General features: G+C 39.6%; 2 protein-coding genes across 2 annotated transcripts in view; both read left to right on the forward strand.

The window, feature by feature from the left end:
• The window catches only part of LOC123878311 (zinc finger protein 345-like), a 349298-nt gene that overhangs the window by 99382 nt on the left and 239210 nt on the right, over window positions 1–10706 (forward strand). The gene's annotated exons all lie outside the window — the stretch shown is intronic.
• The window catches only part of LOC123878392 (spectrin beta chain, non-erythrocytic 2), a 117172-nt gene continuing 107409 nt past the window's right edge, over window positions 944–10706 (forward strand). The window contains exon 1 of the mRNA XM_045925589.1: window positions 944–1053. The gene's annotated coding sequence lies outside the window, so the exon portion shown is untranslated. The remainder of the gene's footprint in view (window positions 1054–10706) is intronic.

Consider the following 10706-nt stretch of genomic DNA (forward strand, 5'->3'; position numbering starts at 1 on the left):
ACAAAAACAAAATGTTTTTTTGACAAAGTTATTTTGCGTTTGATTTGTGTAGAATTTGTACCAAGCTAACTACGGATTATCTTGGCCGTTTAAAATGGTTCGTAAGATAGAGGACCCTCGATGGTCGGAATATTTTTCTATCTAAATACATTTGTAACGTGAACTGGAACGTCGTCGCGTCACTTCACCGCTCTTGTTTTGACAGGTCTATGGCCGTCAACTACTATCTATGGCTAAGTTAACACTCAACTTACATTGTTTCCTACTGTGGTTTCCTAATTTTTGTGTATCGGTCTCTCTGTGTGTCTGTGCGCTCTTTACAAAGGTGTTTGAAAGGCGCATTTGGAACCCTAGTACCTTTAAGTTTACAAAATCAACTTACACGTTTAGAATCTAGTTATTATGTGCTAACGTTTTAAAATTAGAATTTTTGGGAGTGTAGTTTAGGAGGTCAGTATTTGGTAGTGGTAGATACTTCCGACTAGTAATATCAGTTGCCTACTTCGGCGCTGGATTTTTTGCTTTTGAAAAACTTCAAAAAACTATAATGACGACTCGTTTACTAAAATTCAGAAGGAAGTACATACACAGAATATAGAATAGGTACTTAATAGCATAGCTGACCCAATACCAATATTAAATCTAAGAATATAAGTACAGGAAAATTAATTACCTCATTGCAAAAGATAACACCTGAAAAACACTATAGAAACTTCAACGTAACTACTTAGTAACAATCTAAGTAATCCAAAATTCCAAAGATATGAGTACTATGAGTATTATGTAGATAGGTATAAGGAAAATCCAAATCTAATCTGATTGCGTAAAGGTTTCCACACGCATTCCACGGATCCCTGAAATTCTCACACATGACGGAAACATACCATTTAACGGCATAACTTCAACACCCAACAAGTACCAAAACTTCTAAACTGAAACCTAACGTCCTAACCGCCAGTCTCTGATCGACCGCCGTTGAGAACACATCTCGTGCCGTGCGTGTTAATAAAATACAAAAAAAAATACTTACAACCATATATTGTGCAATAAAAGGTGATCAATTGTGTTTTTAGTGCTATTAAATACACATAAAAGTGAAAAATCTGCGTTTTTGTGTCTTTCTGGTGTTTTTTTGAGTTGGCCGTTTTGTGTGTGATTTGATGGATTTCCCAAATGCCGACATGCTAGGTGGCTTGGATTGGATGTATCTTGTTAACATTTTTTTGCAATAATTTTAAGTATTTATTACTTTTACTTTAGATTGGAATTTTATCTGATTTCTATTCGATTCGAAATCTTATATTACGGTTGCGAATTTCAATCATCCATAATAATTGATACTATTATAAGATTGTGATAGTCTAGTGGTTAACACTTGTGTCCTACTTCGGTTTTGGGTTCAGGGTTCAAACTAACTTTTCGAAGATGCATTTTGACCAAATAAATATTACTTGTTTTAACGGTGAAGGAAAACATCAGGAAAGCATGCCTCAGAGTTCTCCTTAACATTCTCAAAAGAGTATCAAGTCTGCTAATCAGCAATAGGCCAGCGTAGCCTAAAGTTTAGGCCATAGTCCACCAAGGCCCTAAACCCTTCTCAATCTGAGAGAGCCGTTGTCGGCAGATAACAGACTGGCATACTATCGCTGGCCCACTTCTGAGCACGGGTCTCCTTCCAAAATGAGAAGAGTTAGGCCTTAGTCCACCACGCTAATGAGGAATGGCAGACTTCACACATCTTTGAGAGATTGAAGGAGAACTCTTAGGCATGCAGGTTCCCTCGCGATGTTTTCCTCCACAAATAAAGCAAGTGATATTTAATTATAGAGCCTCAATAGCTCAACGGTTGAGGAGCGGACTGAATTCCGAAAGGTCGGCGGTTCAAACCCCACCCGTTGCACTATTGTCGTACCCACTCCTGGCACAAGCTTTACGCTTAATTGGAGGGGAAAGGGGAGTATTAGTCATGATTAGCATAGCTAATATTCTTTAAAAAAAAATTTGCTTAAAAGTTAACGCACATAACTCTGAAAAGTTCTCAAATCAAAAATCCCGGGAACTTTGATTTTCCGGGATAAAAAGTCGCCTGCATCCGTCCCCGGGATGCTATCCACGGCCCATCCGTTTTGACGATAACTATTGATAACTATAGATCTACAAAATTTCGTCAAAACGGAAGGGCTGTGGAAAGATAACAGACGGACATTCACATATTATACACTTTCACATTTACATATTATAATAATAATAATAGAATAGTATTATTTTTATAATACGTGTCTGTCTGTCGCGTTCTTGTGTGAAGGATAACATCGTGAGAAAATCAGCATACCTACCTAACTACTTATCACGCTTTTTGATATCACTACTAGATTTATAAGCGGCGATAAGCGAATTGCGTCACTGTTATCATTGAGATTAAGGACGATAGTGTCATTTGCTACTATGAATTGCTGTGTATGGCATGTAATGCGGAGGGAAGAAAATTATATCACTTGAAGAATGTTAAATATGCATATGGAGGGAGAAACCGGCCAAGTGCGACTCAGACTCGCGCACCGAGGGTTCCGTACTCGGGTATTTTTCCGACATTTTGAAACGAAATGTCGGAAAAAATATCCCAGTACAGAACCCTCGGTGCGCGAGTCTGACTCGCACTTGGCCGGTTTTTGTAGTTAAATCACAGCTAGGCGCTACGAGGGAGGTAGCCGGTTCGATTCCGGCAGCGACCACGTGCGCTGCATCGATAGCCGCGGCACTTTCACACGGGTGAAAACACGAGAAACTTTTATTCACTCCGCATTATTGACTGCGCAAGCGCATCCGAAATGCGTAACGAATGATTCTTCTTTTTAATCCATGGGTCTGTTCGTTAGTAATGAATCTGCATAAAGCATTGAAATCAAAAATAACAAGTGTAAATTGAAAATTTATAACACCCCCGACAAGTGAAGGTATGACAGTAACTAGAAAAGAGCAAATCACTTTCAAACGGCTGAATCGATTTTCTTGGATTATAGCTAAGAACACTCTCGATCAAGCCACCTTCCATACAAAAAAAAAAACTAAATTAAACTCGGTTCATTAGTTTAGGAGCTACGATGCCACAGAGAGATACACAGATACACACGTCAAACTTATAACACCCCCCTTTTTGGGTCGGGGGTTCAAAAGGAAAGACGACTGACTGATCTATCAACGCACAGCTCAAACTACTGGGCGGAGCGGCCTGAGGCATGCAGATTAGAATTACGAGTAAACTTATTAAAGTTAAGAAAGGATTTTTGAAAATCTCCAAAGGGGGTAAAATAGGGATTTAAAACATGTGAAGTCCTCGCGGACGAAGTCGCGGGCATTTAAGCTAGTCACACTTTTAAAGGCGAAAGTTTGTGTGTATGTATGTGTGTATGTTTGTTACTCTTTCAAACTACTGATCGGATTTGGTTGATTGAAACGTAGATAGATTATACCCTGTATTAACACCTAGATAACTTTTTATCCCGGAAAATTTAAGAGTTCCCACGGGATTCAGAAAAACCTAAATCCACGCGAACGAAGTCGCGGGCTTCAGCTATTACAATAATAATCCTTGCAGATCGTATCGTTTACGGAGTACGGACACAGGTTCGAAGCCACGATGGTCACGATTCAGATTAGCATAAAAAACGATGAGTGACGTCATGCCCACCTTACTACCTGCGCACCTCAGTCTTTAACTACGTTACAAGTCGTTACTTTTTATGCTATTAACGGTTATGATATCTTCCGCATCTATGAGTAAGAATGCTTTACAAAACAATTCATTAGTAAGGAATTTAAAATAATACAATACAATCAGATTATCTTTAAAACAAAGAGTGAATAGATGCCTAATAAATATATGCTAGGTAAACGCGTCCCATCTTAGGGCACATCATCACATTCCGTCAGGTGTGATTGTGGTCAAGCGCTTGCCTGTAATAAATTAAAAAAAAAAAAAAATTAAAAAAAAAGCCGGTCAGGTCGAGTCGGACTCACACACGAAGGGTTCCGTTGGAGACAACTAGAAAAAGTGATCGCATTCAACTAAACGGATGGATAATGTGTTGGGCTATAAAACCGCTCCGCTCAGTTCCCGCCGGCACTCGCACCGCACTACGAGTGCCAAGGTCGCCGGCTTTGTTAGAGATTTGAATTCAAGCCCGTTCGATAACCGCCGTCCCCACACTAATATGGCATCACTTCACAGTTCATGCGATTAGATCATTTTGTTATTGAAACTACCTACCTAAGTGAAGGATAAACTAACTGGCAGACTATTTCACAGTGGCAATTAACCGGCCTTATTTCTAGTCCACATTATGAAGGGAAGCTTTGTGATTACATTGTCTCTGGTTGCCTCTCAATAATCCGATAAATCTACTGAGCACATCTCCGCTTCGCTTCAGTGGACAGGCACCATACAGACCGCGATGAAGTCCGCTTTAACGCGTGTAAAATCGCTCCGCTCAGCTCCCGCCGGCACTTGCACCGCACTATGAGTGCCAAGGTCGCCGGCTTTGTTAGAGATTTGAATTCAAGCCCGTTCGATAACCGCCGTCCCCACACTAATACGGCATCAGTTCACAGTTCATGCGATTAGATCATTTTGTTATTGAAACTATGTGAAGGATTATCTAACTGACAAACTATAATAATATCTCAGTGGCAATAATCCGGCCTTATTTCTAGTCTACATTATGAAGGGAAGCTCTGTTGTAAAATTATGTTGCCTCTACTTGCCTCTCAAGAATCTGATAAACCTACTGAGCACATCTCCGCTCCACTTCGCTTCAGTAGACAGGCATCATACAGACCGCGATGAAGTCCGCTTTAACGCGTGTAAAATCGCTCCGCTCAGCTCCCGCCGGCACTCTCACCACACCGCACGAGTGCCAAGGTCGCCGGCTTTGTTAGAGATTTGAATTCAAGCCCGTTCGATAACCGCCGTCCCCACACTAATATGGCATCAGTTCACAGTTCATGGAATTGGATCATTTTGTTATTGAAACTATGTGAAGGATAAACCAACTGGATTATATCTGTTACTAAGAAATTAGTCAGAGTATCGACTAATTTTAAAATAACAAAATAAACACAATTTTTAACAATAATATTAATATATTTAACAAGTGTAAATTAAAAATTTTCAACACCCCCGACAAATCATTTTCAAATAAATAATTATGTAGGCAACGTCCATCTTGACAGCTTGACATTTGTCAATTGACATAATATTATGAACCTAACGGTTATGTAACCTTCTTTTCTACAAGAAAACTAGAAAAGAGCTGATAACTCTTAAACGGCTGAACCAATTTTTTTGGATGATAGCTAAGAACACTCTCGATCAAGCCACCTTTCAAACAAAAAAAACTAAATTAAAATCGGTTCATTCGTTTAGGCGCTACGATGGGACAGACAGATACACAGATACACAGACACACAGATACACACGTCAAACTTATAACACCCCTCTTTTTGGGTCGGGGGTAAAAAAAGAAATTCATCTTCGTAACATTCTTCATGTAGTAAACCATTTTATATTGTAGATAAATATTATTGTCTATTAAGCCTTCATTTTAAAAATTCTGTGTATATCTTGTGTAATGTATATTTTATTTAGGTATAGTATTGCTGTGTACACCTATTTGGGGTTGTCACTTAGATTAAGATCTTTTGTTTTTATGTTTGGACCATTTTTAGTAACAACCTGTTTTGTGTACCTTTTCAATAAATAAATAAATAAATTTGTGAATAACTCACGTCAAATTCATTATTTTGACTAATTAGTAATTTCTTAAACTGAACACTTTCAAGTAAAGATTTTTATATAAACCTGTGGAGATAATACTGCCATTGTCGCTATTAGAATGCTAGCTATGCTAGAAGCCTACTTTGTCGTTTTAGTTTACAAATTACGAAAAACCAAATTAAACCTGAATTTCGCGGGCAGACCCGTGCCCTGCACGTTAATCACCAGCCCGGCTAGCATGGGCAGTAGATAAAAATTATATCCACTGATTTCTATGACATCAGTGGATATAATCGGGGGATATAATTTTTATCTACGGCCCAAGCTAGCCGGGCAGGTGACTAGGCTGTTACCGCGTATGTCGGTTCGGTTATATAATAATGGTTGCGTGGAACCTACTACCCGTGATAGTTTTCGTAAGGATAACGGGTGCCGGAATCCGGCCGGACCGGTTTCGCCGAGGCGCGATAGCTTCACTCGTGAATATAGAGTTTTACTTGATTTTAGGCCATTTCAGTTGATGTAGGCTAATTTTTAACCCCCGCTAATATTAGCTGATGCCCGCCACTTCGTCCTCGCGTGGATTTAGTTTTATAAAAATTCCGTGGCAACTTTTTGATTTTCCGCGATAAAAAGTAGCCATGTCACTCTCCAGATCTAACCATGACCAGTCTAACCATGCAAAAATTACGTCGATCCGTTGCTCCGTCGCGACGTGATTGAAGGACAAACCAACAAATAAACACACTTTCTCATTTATAATACGGGTAGTGATGAGAGCTAGAGCAACTTAAGGCCCGGTATCCACCTAACCGAAGAGGAGAGATCTGTTCAATCGACCAATCAAATTCATAATATATGACGCGGAAAAATTATCACGTCATCTTGTCAAAATCTGATTGGTTTCGGGGTGGTGATTACTAGTGGAACCGAAACATAAGAAAGAGTGACGACACAAAGTATGACGTCATAAGAAAGTAGTTAGAAACATGCGCAGCGCCAGAGAAAGCGGTGGGAATTACATACGGATTATTGTTCGCTACCGAATGTAGGACAGGCAGACATACAATACATATTATTATCTGTCTGTATCAAGCTAAGAAAACGGCAAGCGGCGCAAGTATGCATCTCTTATCGAGAGTTAGGTAGGTATATTTTTGTTCCGGTTTGCCGTGGAGACCCTGGGCCCATGGAGTCAAAAAAAATTTAAGAGATATTTCAGCGCGATTAATAGCCTCATCATTTGCGCAACGGATCAGCCTGGCTGTCCAGCGGCAGCGCGGAAATGCAGCCAGTATTTTTGGCACCATTCCACGAGGGCATGATTTGTATAGGAATTAGATAAGGCTAGTTTTAAGTTTTAGTGTAATATTTTCACACAGCCAAGAAAATAAAACAAGAAAATTATAATAGGTCTTGACTCTTGAGCCTTGACCTTAACAATAACAATTATGTATTGTATTTTTTTTTAAACAAACTCTACATAATTTTATTCATATTAAATATAATAAAACTTAAAATATTGGCCGGCTACGCATTTGCGGTTCCTCTGGTTCTGCATATAAATGATGGGTGGCGGTAACTTATCTGGTGACTAGCTTGCTCCTTTGGTTGCTGTTTCTTAGAAAAAAAAACGGCCAAATGCGTGTCAAACTCGCGCACCGAGGGTTCCGTACTCGGGAATTATAAAAAAAAGTGGCTGTGGCATACGACAGAGAGACAGACATGACGAATCTATAAGGGTTCCGTTTTTTGCCATTTGGCTACGGAACCCTAACTATTATGCATAAAAATAAATAAAAGACTGTTTTGGAATGTACAGGTAGAGCCCTTTCATACTTTATCCCACTTGGTATAGCAATCTTAATTTGAAAGTTAAAAATACTTGTCATTATTTTGTCCATGACCACATTTAATTTTTTTTTTTTGTGATGTAACTACTAATTCACGGTTTTTGGATTTTCCCCCTAAGACCTACCTACCTGCCAAACATGATTCTAGGTGAACGGGAAGTTACTCTAGAATCATGGGAACCCTATAGGTTTCTTGAAGACACGACAGACAGAATGAAGCGCTCCAATTATAATAGGGGTCCCTTTTACCTTTTGAAATGCGGAACCCTAAAGAATCGGATTGGTCAAGGTGGAGACAGGCCCTTAAAAAAGTCTAAAGGACTTGAAGTATTCTTGTTTGAGTAAACATTGAGACTTGAGAGCGCGGTCAAGGCGCGCCCCACATCACTGATAAGAGCTGATAACGATTGCTAACACTTTGTTAACGCCCGATATAGGTAGGTATACCGTTAAGAGGGGTCTCTCCGTCACTCGCTTCATACAAACGTAGTTCCAATTTCATTTGAATATTAAGCAACCAAAGTCCATGACATTTTGCAGACATATTCTAGAAACTAATATCTATGTCTGTGGTTTTCCAGATTTCTGTTAAAATATCCGGTTTCAAAGTTACGCGGTTTTAAAAATTTACACACAAATTTTTGAGCCTCTGTAATTTTAAAACTGCATATTTTTAGAAAAATCTAAAACACCACAGACACAGATATTACTTTCTAGAATATGTCTGCAAAATTTCATGGACTTTGGTGGCTTAATATTCAAATGAAATTGGAACTACGATTGTATGGACTAAGTGACGGAGAGAGCCCTGTTAAGTACTATTCACATATATTTACTAACTGATTTGCCCCATCGTGCCCTTTTTTCGTGAGGAAAATCCGTCATGGATACCTCTGCCTGGCCACAGGGGAGCACAGTGGTTATGTCGGACTCCTACCGACTAAAAACCTCACGAAGTTCCACCCACCGCTAACGACGGAGCACAAGGGACCGGCAACACCTCGTTATTCCATCAGACCCACGACTGGGACACTCCATGCCCCCAATAGCTCAACAGTTGAGGAGCGGACTGAATTCCGAAAGGTCGGTGGTTCAAACCCCACCCGTTGCACTATTGTCGTACCCACTCCTGACACAAACTTTACGCTTAATTGGAGGGGAAAGGGGAGTATTAGTAATGATTAAATGGCTAATATTCTTTAAAAAAAAACTTGTTTTATATATGTACAAATTAGTATTTTCAAAGTAAGATAACTATACCAAGTGGGGTATCATGTGAAAGGGCTTTCTTTACCTGTACATTCTAAAACAGATTTTCATATATTTTTATACATAACAGTTTTTGATTAATCGTGCTAAATATCGGGAAAAATACTCCAGTCGGAACCCTCGGTGCATGAGTCAGACTCGCACTTGGCCGGTTTTTTGTGTGGCATACCTTTTCCAGCGTACATGAGCACTTCAACTTTCAGTGTTCGGCCAAGTATAATTTTTAGGGTTCCGTACTTCAAAATAAAAAGGAACCCTTCTAGGATCACTTTGTTGTCTGTCAAGACCCATCAAGGTACAAAACCACACCAAAACTTGTAGGGTACTTCTCGTTGACCTAGAATCATTGAAAGGCAGGTAAAGGAAAAAATCCGGAAACCGTCATTTGTGGTAACATCTATCCATATCCATACTAATATTATAAATGCGAAAGTGTGTCTGTCTTCTACCTTTTCACGGCCCAACAGTTTAACCGATTCTGACAAAATTTGGTACAGGATTAGCTTATATCCCGGAGACGGACATAGGCTACTTTTTATCCAGGAAAATCAAACAGTTCCCACGGGATCTTTAAAAACCTTAATCCACGCGGACGAAGTCGCGGGCATCCTCTAGTTGCAAATAAAAGAGAATGTTATTTTTTGTGCGATGGTACGGAACCCTTCGTGCGCGAGCCCGACTCGCGCTTGGCTGGTTTTTTTGAAATCGGCTGGAAACGGTGTGTTGTCCGGCGCGTGCTAGCAATTAAATCGGTGGGTGATTCCGCCACGCTTTGATTACCATCCCGGCGTCCGTGTGTTGACCCCTCCGTGCCGTTATGGTGTTATGCCATAACGCGCTGGTTTTCTAGGGTCCCGTTACATCAAAAAGAAAAAAAATCCAAAAAAAAAAGACTTCATACCACAAACACTAAAAAGTAAAAAATAATTTAATTTAGTACCGAATATATTATGTATACCTATATACAAGAGTAACATTTTTGGCCAATTAGCCGCATGTACTCTTACCGTCTAGTCTTCATATTGTTTGTGAACTGACATTGGCACCGCCAATTAATTATTATTATTATCATGGGAGGCGATCGCCGCGCGGCTGACGTTCCCGCTTCATAGTCGCAGGTTTAGATCAAAGTCAAAGTCAAAATTATTTATTCAAAGTAGGTACTATTGTACCTACTCCTTTTGATGGTTAGAATTGTTATATTTGTACGATGTAGTGGTGATAATTAATTAGGTAAACTTAAAACTAAAGCTACGAGGGTTCCAAACGCGTCCAAGTCTGAGAAGAGCCCACAACAGACTCAGCCAGGTATTCTTTTTAATCACTTATTAACCCCCGACCCAAAAAGAGGGGTGTTATAAGTTTGACGTGTGTATCTGTGTATCTGTAGTCTGTGGCATCGTAGCTCCTAAACTAATGAACCGATTTTAATTTAGTTTTTTTTTGTTTGAAAGGTGGCTTGATCGAGAGTGTCCTTAGCTATAATTCAAGAAAATCGGTTCAGCCGTTTGAAAGTTATCAGCTCTTGTCTAGTTACTGTAACCTTCACTTGTCGGGGGTGTTATAAATTTTTAATTTACACTTACACTTATTAGAACTGTCAAAGCTGTTTGGCAACTCATTCCCAAGCTTTCGCATCATGTAATAGCATTTTTAACCCCCGACCCAAAAAGAGGGGTGTTATAAGTTTGACGTGTGTATCTATGTCTGTGTATCTGTGTTTCTGTGTATCTGTCTGTGCCACCGTAGCGCCTAAACGAATGAACCGATTTTAATTTACTTTTTTTTGTTTAAAAGGTGGCTTGATCGAG

This window comes from Maniola jurtina, chromosome 26, assembly GCF_905333055.1.
Source record: "Maniola jurtina chromosome 26, ilManJurt1.1, whole genome shotgun sequence".
NCBI lineage: Eukaryota > Metazoa > Arthropoda > Insecta > Lepidoptera > Nymphalidae > Maniola > Maniola jurtina.